General features: G+C 40.3%; 1 long non-coding RNA gene across 1 annotated transcript; it reads right to left on the bottom strand.

Annotated features, from left to right (window-relative positions):
* Positions 1-749: 749 nt before the first annotated feature.
* On the bottom strand, positions 750-3,170 carry LOC125768195 (uncharacterized). Its single transcript, XR_007418857.1, has 2 exons — positions 1,022-3,170; positions 750-951 (listed from the first exon to the last, which is right to left on the bottom strand). It is a non-coding gene; the product is annotated as an uncharacterized LOC125768195 (long non-coding RNA).
* Between the last annotated feature and the right edge of the window lie 16,251 nt (positions 3,171-19,421).

The following is a 19,421-nucleotide window of genomic DNA, read 5'->3' as shown; positions in this document are numbered from 1 at the left end:
CTTCAATATGGACCAAAACTTAAGGACTTTGGAAGAGGCATTATAAAGTAACTTTTAAAAGAATTGCAACACATTTTGCAAAAAGGGGTTTTATTTGTCCAAATCGGCCAGTTAAAATAATTTGTTGATAATTAATCAGAAATTTTCCCTACAATTTGTTCTTATCTTGAAATTCACTGTGCCAAATACGATTGTATTTACATGTGTTATATGTTTTGTTCTCTTGTTCCTACTCCTTTTTACAACAAATTAATAGTTAATTAACATTCGACCACTAACATTTATTGGGGCTGGTGTAGTGCATTAATAAACCAACCGTTCGTTCGTTTCCATCCGCCTGTGAATGCTACCGGGTTTCGTAGTTGGTTTAATTAAATTTTAATTCTGTCCTATGAAATGAGCTTCCTTTTTTCTATGCACTTTTTTGCTGTGCATTTTTTTTGTGCAACCATTTGTGACACATTTAATCGATCATTAGTTCAGTATCGATTAACGATTATGCGACGAATGGTTTTACAGTGAGTGGATGTTACTGTTGGTGAACGTTTCCACTGGTACAGTGGATGTCCTATCAAGCGCATGTTTGTATTTAAATTAAGCAAATACTAGTACCATTTGTACTAATTCAATAGATATGCCATATGTATGTCAGTTCGCTTTGATATTAAAAAAAATCAAGATTGAGATAATAGATTTTTTTCTTCCTCTCCAACGTAACAACGTTTGGCGATTACTGTAGACTTAATGAATTCTATTTTAATAGCTCACTAACTGTGGCATATTTTATTTGGATTCGCTAGAATGCACGAATGATTGAATATTTCATGTGTGTACCGTACCACATCCTCATCCAGGTTTTTTTTGTTGTTTTTGCCACCACTTATCAGGTAAACTTGATTCCTCTTCGCTACTGATGATGATACGCTTTCCCCCGGCTTTCCTTCACTTTGGCTAACAGGGATAACAATAAAATTTTAATATTTTTTTGTTGTTACTTCCCATATCTCGCGCCTGTTTGTACCGTTCGATTGTGGTGGTTCGAAACATGGAGATCGCTAGGATTCTTTTTTTCTGTTGGTTTTGTGCCCATTTTTCCCACACATACGATTTACCGCCATTTCGTAATTTGAATTTTCATTTGCAAACGCATTTTTGCTTTTCCCAAACGCGATGGTTCGCCCGCCCATTCTTTCCCAGTTTGTTCGTACTTGGATTTCGCCTGGATTCGGTCAGCAGTTTGTCACATTCAGTGATTTGGACCGGTGTGTGTATGTGGATTCGCGAATTGTTATATACATATCCATTTGAAATTCAAATAATAAAATAAAATTTTCGCTCATAAAACGAAATAAAATAAATTTGAATAATTGATGCTACAGCATGCCACATGCCTACTCTGGTAAACTTCTTCTTTTTTTGCGCTCTTTCGTTTGGTTCTATTTTGTGTGTCTGTTTTTTTTCTCTCCATCGTTTTCCTACTGTCGGTTTTTCATTTGCTGCGCTGATTCGCCTCATCTGTATGACCGGTTTGTCTCTTCAAGTGATGAGTTTTTATTTCATTTTGCATTTTTCTACATTATTATTGGTTCACCTGTCACAGCAGATCGTACTTTTTCGATTGATGTTACCTTGTGTTTTTTGTTGTTGTTTTGTTTTGCTGCTCTGCATTTTGGCTTTTTCCATGCATATCGTTATCTTTACCTTTATTTGTCAAATCTTCAATATCCTGTTTGGTTTTGACTGATTCACTGTAAAGTGAATAAAGTTTTGAAATGATTACATGCAGTACGCTTCATTGTGGTATGCGTACATTAGTACACAACAAAATAATTTAATTCATATTTCCTCATTTCTAACCTACGTATCCCTTTTGTTATGCCAAAAAGGTACAACTCTAAATAGCTCTAAATTGTAAAACTGCTTCCGTTAGTACCCATCACTTCCACGGTGGTGTCACGTACACGAAACGCAATTGAAAGTAATCAAATTTATTCAATTTTCCCATGAATGTGGTTCGGTAGAGTTTTGCTTTAGTCGCTTTCCTTTTATTTACTTTCTTTTACTCCTTTTTTTTTGGAGCCTAAAATCGATGGGTAAACGTTGCATTCTGCACTAGTGCACCGGATGCAAAAATGCATCTGAATGGTGCAAAGAAAATAAAGAAGAGACAGAAAACAAATCCATTCTAGCGCAATCCTTTCTCCGTTGCTTACCGAAAAATAACGTTTTGTTCGATATTTGGTTTTATTCGTTGACAAATATGTGGATAAATATAAAAGGATTACAACCGATAGATAGGGAGAGAGAGAGAGAGAGAGAGAGAGAGAGAGAGAGGGAGGGAGGAAAAAAGAAAAGAACTAAACCCGAATGAATCTGTCCATAGCCGGGGAGAGGACCATTCATTCAAATAGAACTAACACGGAGTCGGTGAATCGAGATGGTTGGAAAATCATGCACTCGAGCATGAGCAAACTCTAATGGTGATGATAGTGGATATGCAATTTACTTTATGTTTTATTTTCTGTTCTGTCGATTGATAACATTTTTTCTTGGTGTTGTTGCTGCGCTACAGTGCATGATGCACAGATCGGGAAGAAGCGGGGTAAGCCGAAATTGCATTCCTGCCTATTATCCTGTTACATGCAATATTGTTGATTATTTTTCACACATAGTGATTTATTTTTCGTGCGTATCGTTTTGGGATTATTTCTTAAAGTTTATTCGAATGAAAATGTCCGCTATGTGAATGAAATGGAATTCGTTTCATCAAAGGAAATAAACAAATTTTACATGTTATTATTGATTTGGTACGGTGCATTTACTAATATACGATGAGGACATAAATAATTGTTGTATTTTTATCCTTTTTTTTGCACCCCATCATGTAGTACGGTAAATATATGCACACTTGTCGCTTTTCATGCTTGTCCGTCACACGAGCTGTCATCGAAATGACATTTTTCACTGTCAACCGGGACGACGGTATACTAAGTGGATCTACTAAGAAATGCAACGGTGGTAAACGTAAGGAACGGTGTGCATTAATTACATGTATCATTTCCCATCGATGCAGAAGTTTGCCAAACGTGTGGGCGGGAAGTTTGTGAATGATTGATATATGCATTCTCATAAATGGCTATGTTTTATTCACTGGGACATGTCTCTTCTATAATTCATGCATAAAGCCCAAGAAACGTTTTTTCAGTCTGAAAAGAACATGTTCTACTGAAGTATCTACTCAGCGGTAACAAATTAAATCGGCTTAATTATGACTTAAGATCTTGCAAGTATTTTAAAGACAATTAGAATATTGACTACTTAACCTAAAATACTTGTTAAGTTCAAATCTTATTTGGAAAGGACTGATAACTACGTCTTAAATCTTATTTACAATTGATTTCGTGACTCTTCTCTACCGATATTGCAATCGCAAGGACTTTGCGCCTTAAAATCAACCAAAGTTTTCTTTGCCACCACCAGGACTAAAAGGAATTGATGTATTTGTTTCCTTTTTTAAGACATTTATCCTTATATAGCATTAAAAATTAAAATTACTTGCCCTTAACGCATTGTTGGTGGGGTTGAGTTGTAACCAACTTGTTGTTGTCCTGGAGATCATCCAGGAAGATATTTCAATATATTGTTTTGAAGAATTCTTTGATTTGAAGATTAGGACTGAAGATTAACTGAAGTTAGGCTTATCATGGGAAATATGGTGTTTCTTTAAACAAAATCCTGGAGCAAATTTCGGATGTTTAAATAATGAATTATTATTTTTTTAAATTTTATGATATATAGACAAAGGTGTTTTATTTGGTGGAGTTACTTCTCTCGTTAAAATATTTCCATGATGGAGTAAGGTCCTCCAAGTCTTCAAAAAAACTTTAATATTGTTTTATTGGGGAATTTCAAAGAGAAAGGTCTTAAAACTAAACTTAATTACATGGTGATTTAATGAAAACTTTGATAAAATTCAACATGCCATTTTTGTGGTATCTTCTTCTTTCCCATGAAAATATTTTTAACATCGTAACAAACTTCTTGTAAAAGTGCGAAGAAAACAAAATAGCAGCAAAAAAAGAAAACCCCACGTCATGCGAAAAAAGAGAAAATCCGCCATCATTTTCCGGCCACCATACTAACGACCATAGGTATATGGTCCTTATGTTCGTCAGTCCATTGTTTTATCGTACTCCCCATACCATCATTCTATTCAACGGCGTGGCGTGCATAATGACGTTAATATCTGCACTTGCGAACTTCCCTTGGCGGCCTTTCATACCCGTTAAGCCGTACATTTTCCAAACATGCATCACACCCCTTTTCCATGGTTCCGTGTTTTTGTTTCTTCTGCTTCTGCAGTCTGCTCTTTTAAGTGATGGCTTACCGAGCCCAACCGGTAGGATCGGATCATACACACCGCGGGAGATTAGAGGGAAAAAGCAAAATGGCTTCAGCATGAAGTATGTAGTGTTTTCGTGCACGGTAGTTTTGTTGTTGTTACAGCTCCGATGGCCGCGATACCGATAGGCAAGATCTTACTTTCTTTCGGCACGGTAGATTAAGAGAGGATCAAGTTTTTCGGAAAATCAAAAAATGTACAATGTTTTATAGACAAATATTCATAATGAATTGAAAATACTCGTTTTTTAAGAAGAAATAGAAAAAAATACTATTATATTATTTAAACTAAAACATTGGTAGTATTTAACGACGAAATATGAGTAATAGAGAACAAAAAATTTAGGTTAAATTATTTTATAAAAAAATAACTAATTACTCTTCATGTAAAACAAGCTCATTGTTGTGGACAAGCCGAATAGAAGCTTCATCCGTGGTAGAAGAGCTTTAAAAGAGCTCTAGCTACTGCGTGCATTATAAATCTCGCCTCAAATCACCTCATGGAAGAAGCTGATTTGTGGACTTGGAGACGAAAAAAAACATAGAGAAGAAAAGCTAAGTTTTAGTATGGCAGTGGTTGTTTTTTGTAACACGGCGAAAAATGGCCGTACCACAAATGACTTCGCAAAAGAGCGCGAAGAGTGACAGCTAGAAGGCAAGAAACCCAGCGCCCCGTAACGAAGGTAAAATGGAAAATGGAAAAAAAAACACACACAGGAAGAATATAAACCCCACCAAGCGGCAAGCGGAGTTCATAAAGCGGTCGAAGCACAACCGAACACGCCCGTTCTTTATGAGGGGGCACACAGAACACCGTAGCACCAAGCGGCGGAGCAGTGACGTGCAGATTTACGTACATGTGCACGTGCGGGCTCCACACCGGTACGCGATTTACGCGGTCGGCCGACACGTATTTACGCAATCGGGCAGCTAGAGCTGGCGTAGTTTTTTTCCTTCTTTCTTCTTCCACTTACACGAGCACCTGTACGAAGCAGTGGAGTTTATGTGTTTAGTGTACAAAAAAGAAAAGAAAACAAATGTACGCGCGAAAGTGGATGTACGCTATCCTCGAATGCAATGTCGATGCATTGCTGCCGCTGCATTCGCTCCACTCGATTATGCCTGGAACTGTCGGTTGCGTGGCTTTCCGGCGCGTTTTTCTTCGCCATTTCGTAAGGAAATCATTTCTCTTCCAAAGGCCATTACAAGATGGAGGACCAGTAGTATTAGTAGTAGAATGTGTGGTGGGAGAGGGGGAGGGAACCAACACAAAAAGGCAACCCACCGGAACCGTACAAACCTTTGCATCAATGGGTTTTGTGCATCGTTTGTGTGTCGCACCGTGTGAAGGATGTACTCCCGCGTGAGCGCATGTGGAAGGCTTTTGGCGTGGCGTCTGTGCAGTTCAAAGAAACACAATCGTCTCTCACCGGCAAACGAACGACCCTTGGGTGCAGCGAAGGACATTTAGGCCGTGGTCCAGGTGAACCGCGTTTCGCGTTCTCCATCTTAGCGTTCGGCTTTCGAGTATCATGGTATCAGCGTAGCGGAAGAAAAAGCTGCAGTCCGGAAACGCTTCAGTCGTTCAGGGGCTTCGGGACAATAAAGGGAAGGTAGAATATCCTTCGCACAAAGGTAAAGCAGAACATTTGCCCACGTTGGTTTAGCATCCACTCGGAAGTTCTTACTGCATCAGCCAGAGTGGCCCTGTTTGCTGAAGCTCGGCCGAGTAGGCCGAGTACGTGTCGCAATTGGTTCAGGAATTTGCGTTTCCCCCTCGGGGTGAACGTCGGTTCGATGTGCGTGTAGCCCGACCCGACTGGGTTCCACGTTTCCGTTCCGGATTTTTCTCCAGCGATAGTGCGCCTACAAAATGGCCGGAAACGGAGAACGACCGAAGGAAGCATGAATTGTAGCGTTACGCGGGAGAGAAAAAAAAAACGGCTCGTTTGCTGTACAGGTTGATTTGTAACACCATTTTGTAGATCTATTCCACCATTTTGTTTGCCTTTTGCAAGCTTGTACGGTGCTTAATATGGTGACTTTACTTTAAAAGTTTTTTATTTACTTCGTTGAACATTTTCTTACCTTCGCAGTATTTTAATTTGTTTCTTTGATTTTTTGTTCGTTTGTTTATTTGTTTCATTTCAATGTTTTATCTTTCATTTTATATTATTTTCTTAAAGTTCTATCTAGTTTGAAGAGTCTGAGAATTATACAATACTTTAAATTGCAACTTTCAACTTTCATTACAAAAAAACAGTAAATTCTTTAATTCTAGTCATAGAGTTCAGGGTTATAAATTTTGTTTTGAACAGTCACTAGATTTATTTTCATTTTGCGAAAGGGGTCTTTCAACAACTTCATGGACACTTAATTTCCTTGATTGTTGACAGTTGATAGTTCAAAATGAGCTAGTAAAGCCTTTAAGCTATTTCGACCACAAAATGCATACATTTAGGCGCATTCGTCGCTTTATTCCTCGAGAAGGAATGCTTACACAGCTACCATAACGCTTTAGTGATTTCACACATATCTTTAAAGTCGTGGGTATATAATAATATAATATTATAATAATAATATTAATATTTACAATATTTATTTATAATATTTATTTATTTATTTATATTTAATTATTACGGCATTTAGCCGTGTTGTCATCCTCAAAAAAATTCACAAAACATTTCTTCCTTGCCTTTGCCTTATCCCGGCATACTCGGTTGTCCTAATATTTCCTTCAATATTTTTAAGGACTTTTGTATCAAGTGGATAACTCCTTTTTTCATATTTCCTTGTTTTTTTATTTGGAAAAAATACATTGAACTAGGACATTTTCCAGAGGAAGAAATGCTTTCCAAAGCAAAACTTAAAACTGTATAATCAAATCTCTTTTTTGGTACTTCGTGGGGACAATTTCCAGTACTGCAATTTTTGTACAAATCCCATTCACAACAAAAACCACAACAAAAGGAAGACATTCCACATCCGGTGGTGTAATTTCGTGCACTTAAATTTGTCAACTGCGCTCACTTAAATTTATAGTGTAACGTTTTGCTGGTTTTACGCTAGAAAAGCCAACACTCGGAACTCGCTATCAATTGTTGTCACTCGGCGGCTATTGCAAGCTCACCTGTTCCTGTTTCTGCTGCGCAAATGCTAGATTTGTTCGGCCTCCGGAGCACCTTTTTTGGATGGGAAGCATTTTTGGTACATTATGTAGCTTGTTTTGCTGCTGCACATTCCTTTGTGTCGAGAGAAAAAAATAACAGCTCTTGTACAACTTTGTATATTTTGGTCAAGGATTTTACTTTTTTTAATTCGTTTGCGGCGTTCAACTTCCAAGGAAAAGAATGTAACCAATGTCCCAAAAAAAGGAAATAGAAAAAAAAGAAAATTTCGTGAGACAAATTCTACGGTAGTCACGATACAGGAAAAGGGCAACTTTCGAAGGCGCTTTGCTCGAGTGGTTCGTTTTCATCCGCGCCGGAACAGGATTCCGGACCACTTCCGGGTGACACCGCAATCCATGGGACACGGTGGACGGTTAATTATCGTCGCATGTTTCGGTTTGCGGAAACAGTCAGGTGAATGAAGCAACCAAACAGACAATTGCCACACGAAACAAAGCTGTCAAATAAATCAGATGTACCGATGCCACAGTGCCACACAATCGTTTTGATATACGGTGGAAAGGTCACTGCTCATTTGCCATAAAATTATTATAGGAATGAAAAACAATTCCCAAAGGGTTCCTTCAGTGTGTGGTTTTTCCTGCAAGAAGCTAAACAGATTTTTGTTTTAATTAAAAGACAACGAAAAGAAAGCCTTGTCCCCTCTGTCGACAGGGAGATGCAGAAAGCTAATTAAAACTGTCTTTTGTGGTTTTAACCGTGAAAAGGATCGTACCGATGAATATGATCTCATTTGCTTAGGTACGCCGGTACGTCAATAAGCTGTTCCTTGCACATGAAGTTCGGTTTCTTCGAAGTGGCATACTATCCAATTTATTTGTCGAACTCAAGTATGGTCAAATCTCGTGCTGGTTGTAGTAATTGCAGATATCATCGGTTCGAAGTCGAATGACGACGATGATGCTGATGACGAAAAGAGTTTGTTGTGGGTTTTGTGGTTAAAAAACCGTTCGTGTCCTGCTGTCTCTTTGCTGACCGTAAAAATGATTTTTTTTGTGTGTTTCATGCAGTGCTTTTTTACCACAAAAACAAAAAAACTAAAAGAGATTGTGATTGTGTTGAGAAAAAAGAATTTAAAAAAATAGATTAATGTGAAAAATTAAGATAATTTGTTTCTATTTGTGTCTCTCGTCTTTCTCGATCCTCGATCGGTTTGCTGCAGTCACCAACTGCCCTTGACGTAATGAAATAATACGAATAACGATGATTTTATTATGGTTTTGGTGTTTTTGTTTTTTTATTTGTCTCGAAAGTATGAGTGTTTGGTTGATGGAAAGAAATGGTATGGAATCTTGGGCATTCCTTCTGTTTATCCCACAAAAACCACAACCCAAAAAAACACTAACGACTTTATTTTATCATTATAAAGAAAAAGATCAAAAAAGGAAGGCGAAAAGAATCCTTGGGTATTTCGATCAACAAACGCATATGACGTGATTTTCGTCCCTTGGTTGAAGTTTACGGAGCTCGTTAAAAATGATTTCGGTGTTCAGGTGTTTCGGGTTGCATTATTGCTAATTATATATAAATTATACCCGTACTTGTATTTTGCTGTTTTGCTACAGATGCATGACATAAAAAAAAATCATAATTAGTCGATACGTCTTTCAATCAATCGTTCTCAGAAAAATAATTCATTGCTGATTGGATAAGTGGCTTAAACAGTTTTGATTTAAGTATCAAATTAAATAGAAAAAAAGCATTACAAAATTTAAGTAATGTTGTACTAAACAATAGAAACTCATTGAAACTTCAATACTCAATAGAAACTCGCATTGCTACTATCCATGATCCCTTGCCGCTTTGGATGATAATAATAAGCTCATTTGAACGCTACAATACCAACAAAAGCCGCTATTGAAAAGAACCTCACGACACGTGCAACCGGTTAAGCGATAAAGGACACTTAATGGACAAGCTGTCCGAGCGTTGAGCCTTGCATCACAACTGGCCAATAATGGCACAATCAATAATGATCGCCAAATGTCCCTTCCAGGACATTCACCGTAACGCATCAATATCAGCAACCTTTTCGATTCTTTCGCAGCTCTCTTCACATCCGAGAGTGGTATCCTTTTTGTGGCACACGTGATCACAGCCCGGAGTGGTCACAACAAATGAAAAAAATATTGACGTAACTTTTCATCCACGTCCCCCACGCTCACAGTTGGTGGTCTAGAATGGTCTCCCGCATAAGGATGTGGGTGAGATTTATGTGTTTAGAAGCAAGGATTCGCCTTTTAAATAGCCACCGGCACATCCTGTGTGTTGTAACGGATAATGTTGACGATCGTGCTCAGGAGTGTGCTCTTGCTTGAGGTGTAATGTGGAAACTGACAAGGTGTGCCATTATGAAAAGGTCAAGTACCGGTCTGTTAGCCCTTTTAGGTGGAACAATAGAATGTTGGTTGGTCAGTTAAATGAAATTTGAAACATAAATTTTATAGCTGAATGACTGTTTTTAATTAAGTTCGATAGATGATCATTAGGCAGAGATCGATAGCCTTATTTGGGTTGCATTGTGTGTAGTGGGGGAGTTTTTAATTGTTTGTTGATATTGTAAGGCAACCATTGATAAAATCAATATTGGGAGAGTTGAACGACAAGCATTTATTTATATATATTTTTATCGATGTAAAAGCCACGTACAGGAACTTATTAACGGGTGTAACTCTATGTCACAATGAAGTCTTTTAGAATTATCATGATCGTAAACTTTAAACCTTGAGAATTTGAAGATGTAACATTTCTGGTTGAAATGGATGAAAAATTCTGAAGATCCTGCTTGGTCAACGTTAGTTTTTCTCAAGAAAATGAGATAGACTTCCCTCTTGTTCAATATGACTTTAGATCTTATTACTTCAGACTTTTTTTTTATTTCCATTAGGATGGCCAGGCCGTAAGACTTAACACTTCAGACTTGAATCTCAGAAATTTTGGGAAAATATTGCTCAAATTAAGTCACACACTAGGACCTAACACACATCCTCAACATGGTGTCATGTGATTGCTAGGATTAAAAGAGGCTTTCTGGCAAATATTCGAATAAAAAAAGTAACTCGTTACTCACTTAACAGTTATTTCAACCGTTTCGAGGCATTTGCCTGCTGCAGGAAGCCTTTGTCAATCCGTCGTTCGTCAATTCATTATCCAGGCCTTTCTGACTGACGCATCAACATCATCACTGCATCTCACATTGGATCTGCCTCCTCTGTTGATCACTGCATCTCAGAATGGGTCTACCTACTCTGCCCTGAAAGCACTGTACGGTCTCGTTTAAAGGTTCGGTGCCATTCGAGCCACTTCTGCGCAAAATAATGCAACATTTTTCTTGTTTTAACTAACCTTGTCTCAATCTCTGACGAACTGGCCTGCAATTTCTCCACAAGCATCCGTTGTCAACAGGGACGTCAAAGTCTAAAGAAAGAAAAGAATCAAAATGTTCTCTTTTGTGCGCCAACTTCACTATACTCTGTTTAATTAGTTTACTTAGAAATTTGCAGTAAAGAACAATTTGCTCTTGTACCATACGATGTAAACGATAAACAGTGGTTGTGCATTCACCCTGTACTAGGAAGGATACGAATGTCTATAAACTTCAACCCTTTGCTCGCTCGATACCGTACGATTAGCTGTGGAATCAGCTCGCGGTCATTGATTTACGTCCATCGTTCGATAGCTAACGACACCAGCGCAAATTCTGTGATGGAAAGTATTGAATAAAGGGAAAACAAACCCTTTACAGAATCGTCCCTCCTTGCGAATCATGCAGAGGATATCAGGACACAACCGTGATCTTTTGTTTCCCGTGCTGTGTAAGCGATCGTTCTGTTCCCTTCATTATGATTGCAGTTCTTCCGTTCATTCACAGCATCACCAACAGCACAAACATAACCTTATGGCATGAAATAAAAGTCACTCACACACACACAGTGGCATGGAGATAACAAAAAAAAACAACAACTCAACCTCAACCACCGAAACAAGGGGAAAACTCGTTCGGATACCGGTATCGGTTGCAAATCTTGTAGGTTTATGTTAATTTAAGGGTGGATTTAGTAATGAAAACCCACCTGCACGGGAAAATGAATTTGTTTTTCGCTTCACCGTGCCGTATGCTTCTTCTCTACCCGTACCCGCAAATCCTTGGTAACGGTACGAACGGAAGAAGGTTGTGATTTTCATCCACAGGCGTGCGCGCGTATCCGCCTAAATGTAGTCATACGCAAGCAAAGGGAGTTCATTGCTAAGGGTGGATAGTAAAGGTATCAGGTGGGATTATTCGTTTCGTGATGCGTATCCTTGGCAAAGTCGTCTACCGATCTGCCGGGTTCCGGCGTACCGGTCCTGAAGGCAAATTCTTTGTCCGTTTGCTCTCGTACATATTCATACTTGATGCCGCTGCTCGGGCAGATCCTGCGGCGTTGGTCAAATCGGAATCTTAGGACAACGGATCGCCATTGCGACAGTCTAGAATGAGTCCTCCGTCCATGTGCTTCGTTGACTTTCACATCCCCGCCGTTTCTTCCCGCGCCGTAATCAATCGAGCTGCTTCACGGGGACTTAACCTCAATTTGGGCTTGGATTCGTTATGACCACCTCGTACAACGAGACGAATACGGTTTTCGGGAGGGATACGAACCGTATCCACAGTCCGTAGTAGCCAGCATTCCGCAAGAATGGGGGAAAAGAAAACGATAGCGATACCGATATCCTTCCGACACAAAAGGGGATTTCCATAATGAACATCATGGCCCGGGGTTTCTGCAGATTGATTGAGCGGATTTATTGTGGTTGTGTTTGCTTCTCATCAGTTAATTGAATTTTCATTCGTAGCGTGCAACACGAGGGCTGGCGGTTGTGTCCGTGTATTAGTGATGCTGAAGATGTCCTTTTGGCCGGGTGGGGGAGGTCGGCGACAGGATAATGGGGTTGTAGGTGACTTAACAGCTTTCGTCGTAAGTTGTGATAAGTTATTAGCGGCACTGTGAGCGGGCCGTAGTGATGAGTTGGGCAAACTTTTCCGGTGCCTCTAATCCGTGGTTGTACGATGCGGTCGGTTGGTGGTGTTTAAATACTGTGGTTTAAGGCGAAGGGCACAAAGATGTTGTGCTTATGTGCTGCTTACCACAGCCCTGCCGGAACGGTAAGTGATACTGAGATTTAATACGTTTATAGTGATCGTTTTGATTTGTGATTACGCCTAAGGAGGCTAAGGGGGAAGTGTGTGAATGTGAATGCCGTAGAATTACCGAATGTTCGACGAGGACAACTGTCAAATTCGGGAGATCAATAATGTTCGGGCGATGGTGTGGGTGAGAACGCTAACGAAGTTCCCAGAAGTCCCTACCAGCGAGGACTAGTTGGATTCGAGTTTCGAAAGTTTTAAATTAAATTTCCGATTCTTAAATTGATTGCGGTTAAGGCGACGGATGACTACGATAGTGGCTAGTTGGTCTATACGCTAAGACTACTGTTTGACGGTGAGTCGGAGAAGACTAGTCTAATAGCCTAAAGGTTTCATGTCTAGAGTGAGATAAAGGGCGAATAAATGCTACTGGTGACAATTTTCAAGTAAATAAGTTATCATAAAAAGGAAATATTTTGTTTATTCCCAGCCCTGAAATGACTGTTTTGTATTTGAATTGAATCTCACTGGCCTTTTGTTTCAAGCGTTACGTTTTTTTCGGCTCTGTTTGGCACTTCGAGAAAGGAAACCTCGTCGTTGTTCATTCGCTAAAAAGGATTTCCGGTGCACCCAGTTAGAAAAGAGAGGTGACATTTCTCCACATTGTACAGACCCTTTGCTTCGTTACCGCGAGCGCTACAAAAAGAGAATCGACTTGCTCAAGATGTGGTCAAGGAAGGAAATCCGGAGTGGAAGATGTTCTTTTGTTTTTTTGTTTTTTGGGAATAAGAATTTAACATTGTAGAAAAAGCAACCGAAAGTGATACCGTTAAACCCTTTTGCCATTTGGGGTCGATGAAGACTAGTATGAATGTTGAGCGGATAGAGCGTTTTGATGGTAGTTTACACCAAGGAAGTCATTTTTCGCAACGTTAAGACAAACCATATTGTTTTCTGTTGGAGGAGTCGAATTTTGCTGAAGAACAAGAAAAAGAGTTCGAAAGAATACATTCGGGTATTGTTTGGATAATTGGTCATGAAATAGACAGACAGCAACTAAGAGCTAAGGTTAACCTGTTAATGTTTTGAATAAGAGATGTATATTTATATTATTTGTTTTTATGTAAACAAAGAGTCGAACATGAATATGCACATTGTCAAGCAATAAGTATTTTGTATTCTTCGAAATTGTTATCTCCATTTTTATTCCTTTTTTTGTAAAGATCCCATCTCAAAGCTCTTAGATTTCCCTTTTAAAAGTGGCTTTCTCCTTTCCTGCTAATCTTTCTCCTTTAGCCACCATTTGGTTCATAATATAATCGTATGAAATTTGTACACTGCGTTGCTTCTTACTGGTCGGTCTGCCAGCAACAAACGCCACAATCTGCATAGAAAATGCTCACCCAAGCATTGGTACGTGTCACGTGCTTTGCCGTATGTGCTTGTATGTGTGTGTTGTCTGTTTGCTTTAAGGCTTGCCAAAGTGTGTGGACCACACACCCGTTGTGTTGCCATCACTCGTACCCAGTGACGGCAGCAATCGTACGCCGAGGATGGCAAAATCTTTTCCATTTATAATAATTTATGTCTCGCAAATATGAATACGCAATGAGTTCGCGGTGGAATGGGGAGAGGGAGAGAGAGGGGAACTCACCAAGGTTGGAGGACAAGGGGTGGTCGTTCGGATGTGTCGCCATCTTGCCTTTTGTTTCATTACATGGAGCCCACCCGAGCATTATGTCGCTGTGGCGCTCAGTGCCTCGTCCATCCCCATGACTTGTGCATGGAGTGTGCTGATGTCTTCCTGCTTTTGCTTACGGCCGTACGCTGGGAAAAATGGGAGTACTCGTGCTATCTGGAGCTTCATGTTCTACCCCACCGGAAGAAGCTGACAAGCTGCACCTTCCGGACGTGGTGCAGTGATACGATCCAGGACGAGTGGTTGGTAAATATGTACATATCATCGCAGCTCCAAACGATCCCAACACTTTGCTCGTCATTTGTATGAGTCGGGCCCGTACTAGGCCGGCTAGCTTTTAAGTGTTATTTGACAGGAGGGGGAGGTGGGAGAGAAGAGAGAATCGAAACGAAACGACCGTGTGCTTGGGCCCTTAATATCCCACCGGAAATCTTGCTAGAAAACAAAGCAGAAAAGGTGTCTTCATGTGTTTGACAGCAGTGTTGCCAGCGTTTGGTGACTTAAAAGTAGGGAGAATGTACTAAAGATTTTGAGGATTTTCTATACAAAAAACACAATATTCCGAATGGTAATTTTTGCATTTCAACCAATTTACTGTGCAAAATTGAGAACCGTAGTTTCCAGGAAAGAAGAAAAAACTTCCAAATAAAACATTTTGGGCTAGATTGGGGCAAAACAAAGGCAGTGTAAAAAATAAAAAAAAACCTAAGATAAAGTTCTATTGCCCGGGTGTGACACAACAGATGGAATGCAGGACCCTGATTTGCTGGTGAGGTTTTGTAACGGCTCACTAGGGAGATGGGGCAAACAGTGAGGCAAACCGCCGTGTCCAAAACGGATCCTTTTTTGCCAGATGCTATATCTCAAACAACCCCGGCAAGCGACCCCGTCCGTCTCCGGGGCGAATGAAGTTATGGTGCGGTGGCAAAACATCTTTTCATATCAGATTGGATTGTGCCATGCATAAATGGAAATGATACTCCGTATGGCATAATAATTCATGAGGTCAAGATGGGACACTGATTGCCTGGTTGAATAAATAGAACCCGAGCGCCATCGAACCGACGGACAAATGGGCGGGCCCCGACGGTACGTGTGCTATTGTGCCGCCTCGCGTAAGCCGTCCAGGACAGAACGATTCTGACCCGGCCCGGCCATTTCCCTGCGGTTGTTTCTGCTCCATTCTGTCTGCATCCATCGCGCACGGGGGTCGGCCTCTGTGTCTCTCTCTGTGTGTATTCAGATTACCTCCTGTGCCATCCATCCCCGTTTCTACCGGGTATCCGGATCCTGGACAGACTCGAGCTTGGGACGGTTTTATAAAAGACATCATAACCGCAGGCATACAAGTGCCTTTTTGAACTGCTTCCATCCACCCGGTGTTTGCTTCGTTCGACCCCACTCCCCGGCAACTGGCAGGCAACGCCATTTTTCCTTGTAGCTGAGATGGTATACTAGCGTCCCATTCCTTAGTGTACAGTCCGCATTTCGCATGCTATGTGTCTAGATCTAAATAAATATGTATGTATCACTTGCCCCATTCGCCTGCAGTCCAGGGGACAAAAAAGCACCCGGTGGCAAAAAAAGGGTCGCTGCGCCCTGTGTCGTTACTCGAATGTGTTTTGTTTTGTCACGGTTTGTTTTGCCTTCCCGTTTCGTTTGCTCTATTTTGTTTCACTCGCTGGTGGTGTTGGTGATGCACATAAATATTAGCATAACAGTTCAGTAAATGACTTCAACGCCGGATTGTGGCGCGGACCGGGCATTTGTTGAAGTGAAGGGCAAACATTATATAATTTTAATGTGTGATATGCCGACAATTAGAAGCAGGTTCGGGATGTCAAGCAGCTTTTCACCCAATGGGGACGGTAACAGACTGCACCGAACAATGATGAAAGGTGATGCATTTTTAAATGTTTTTTTTTCGATTTTTTTTGTATAAAATGAAAATGCTCTGTGTGTTCAAAAATTGTTTGGCAAGTCACGTGACACATGTAAGAGATGTAATAGTCGATAATATTTGTGGAGTTTTTGGAAAATTGTTTTCGTAATTGTGATTCGCGTAAGTAGTAGTTTAAAGATTGGTGTATCGCCTACCGTTCATTTTTCTTGACCTAATACTTCTGCATAGCAGGATTCATCGATTGGTCTCTTAGCCCAAACTCCAGGGGAAACGAAGAGATCACTGTGCTCTTGATCTTCATCTTCAGCATTTTTCGATTATGTCTGGCTGCTGTTGGGCGGTAAGAGCATGATTATTATTAGCCTTTCTTCAGGTAGGAGAATATACAATAAATGTCAAACAGACTTTTATCTGGCAGAATTGCCAAAATATGTAAAACTGCTTTGCTCCGTTGTGATGACTGCCTTTTTCGCCTGTCAAAAATTCTTAAAGTAGTTGCCTGATTGTTTTCGCTGTGGCTATAAATAGCCACTAGATAGCTATAAAAGAAAATGCAATTCTTTGAATGAAAAATCACAAAAAAGCTTAATTTTTTAAATGAACTAATCAAAAAATTTTAAACTTTAAATCTGCTCGTCGAATAGTCAGTCTTTACTACGGAAATGGGATTTTATACAAGGTCCTGTCGTGTCGAACTGGTGCTGGTAGTACAGATACCAAAAGGCTGCTTCGTCTACTTACTCATAATTATTTAACTATTTACGTCCTTGAAAACGGCTCAGTTTAGCTTTAGTATCGATCCTGTCTTGATAAGGCCAGTATACTAACAATTGGTCTAATTATTCATATTCAATAAAAAAATACTTGAGCTATTGACTGGTGACTGATGCTCAGGTATTTGAGAATTTCTGAAATCTTTCCTTCATAAGGTTCTTATGAAGATTGTTAAAACGGTCTATTAATACTATGTTAATCTAATTAATTACCAGGAATTGAGACGATACAATATCTGTTATTTCATTTGGTGCAACTTCAAACAACTTCAAAAAGACTAGTACGACCCTAAAAACAACTTACCTTTTTGGCTAATTTTTTTTTCGCCGAATTGTAAGATTGTCAATGATTGTCACCTGCAAAACCTTGTCATGCCACCGGATACCGGACGTTCACAATATGCGCTCGAATGTCCGAATGTTCCGATTGGATTATTAATCGACAACCATCAATCACCTTCTGCCTGGGGGCGATTCCGATTGCAACAGGGCATGGCATCTCGATGCAGGGCGCATTCTCTACAAATGATCTGATGAACGGTAACGATTGATAGACGATAACGTTTGGACAAGATCGGGCATCGGGATGGCCTTGTATGCGATTGGCCGTTGGCCTTCTTCATGCGGATGCACGATTCGTCCCGCAATCGTATACCGGCCGTCCGTGCTCTCGCCACCCTCAGCATCGTCAGTGAACAACAATTTTTAAACCACTTGTCCACTCGGTACTCGGTTGTCTTCTCTCTCTCCTTCCAGCTCCTGAATGATGTTTGCGTATGTGTGACGATTTACCAAAGAAAACGCTGCGAGTTTACGTGCCTTGTTCCTGACGGACACGGACGACAAAGTTTTCCCTTAGCTGATTGCTTTTTTGCTCTTCTGTGACGCCCGATTGCCGATATCCGCTCCAGTGTGCGAAACCGTGTGGTCAGTCATTCCAGTTTGCCAAGGCTGTGGGTATGGCCAATGTTCTGTTGAACGTTCGTTTTGGTTTTTGCGCTCCCGGACCTGGCTTCCCGAGAATTGGAAACATCGGAATGTGTGTATCGCTGGAAAAGTTGAGATTTCGTTCACCGTATTTATGCTCCTTTGCTGACATTTTGCCAATCTGATGTGTGTGTGTGTGTCTCTGTGTCGTTGTTGGAGACCTCAGGGACGTGCTGGATGGGGGATTATGCAAGCATTCCCGCCATCTCGACAGTGGAAGCCAAAAAGGATCAGTGTGTTGTCGTCTACTCTGCGTCCGTCTGGTGGACTTCGAGTCCCCTGCTTTGTGCTGCATTCGGGGGTTTTGCCAATTTCCCTTACATCGCTCACATTCAATGGCATTGTTCCTTTAATCAATCCTCGTCAGTCACCGTCGTCGGTCGGTCGTCGTTTGTTGAGCTGAAGATGGATGTTTCTGTTTCTCAGATTCGAGATCTTTGCTTTTATTTTCATTCCTACACATCCATCTCTATCTACCCCGACCGTTACCGACCGGAGTGCTGTTTGCGTTCGTAGGGGAGGTACGCCAAATTCTTTGCGCAGGATGAAATGATTTGGCTCCCGGCTTTGATGGGTCACTTTTGATCCGTATTGCGCCATCCCTTTTAGCATGCCGCCCATCCCTTGTGCTGGTGGGCTCACAATCCAATAATTTCATTTCTCTCCCGGGTGGTCATCTCTGGTCCGGTGCCGTCCGGTGTGGTGATTGTAATTTAGAATCTTGTACCACCGTGTTCCACACCGGCAACGTATCATGTTCTGGGGTTTTTGTGTGTGTGTTGTGTTGTGGCATGTTCCCATCTTGAACTTAATCCATTGTGGATTTGGGCTTAAAATTAAGACAGAACAGTAAGACGTGACCATGGAAGTAAATTTTTGTCACTCTCGGCCAGTGATTTGGTATTTATTTACGGTTTAGACGGAGAGTGGTTTCTGATATTTACTTCAATTATTTTTTTATTAAAAGAAAATATCATCGAAACAAATCATAATGAAGTAAAATGTTATCAAAACCGAAAAAAAAATTCTAAAACAAACTCACTTATGCCATCTATGAACAAATTAATGTACTAACACAAGTGTCAAGCTATGAATGATGGGATCGGTTTTCAGATCTTCTATTATGATCCTTAGACTTAGTAAAACTATTTAGTTGTGCCTAATTGAATAAGATTTTTAATGTATTTACCGGGCTTTTTCTGTGATGTAGTTATTTAATTTATTAAATCGTTCTCCATAACTCCTCGTTTCCACTATTTCTTTTTTTCTCCCTCTAATGTTTTTTTCTTTCTAATGCAAAAAAAATCACATCTCTAAATCACCCCTAACAAACAAACAA

This window comes from Anopheles funestus, chromosome 3RL (genome assembly GCF_943734845.2).
Source record: "Anopheles funestus chromosome 3RL, idAnoFuneDA-416_04, whole genome shotgun sequence".
NCBI classification, from domain to species: domain Eukaryota; kingdom Metazoa; phylum Arthropoda; class Insecta; order Diptera; family Culicidae; genus Anopheles; species Anopheles funestus.
The sequence above is the reverse complement of the archived record's forward strand: the minus strand, read 5'-3'. Positions and strand labels throughout refer to the sequence as shown.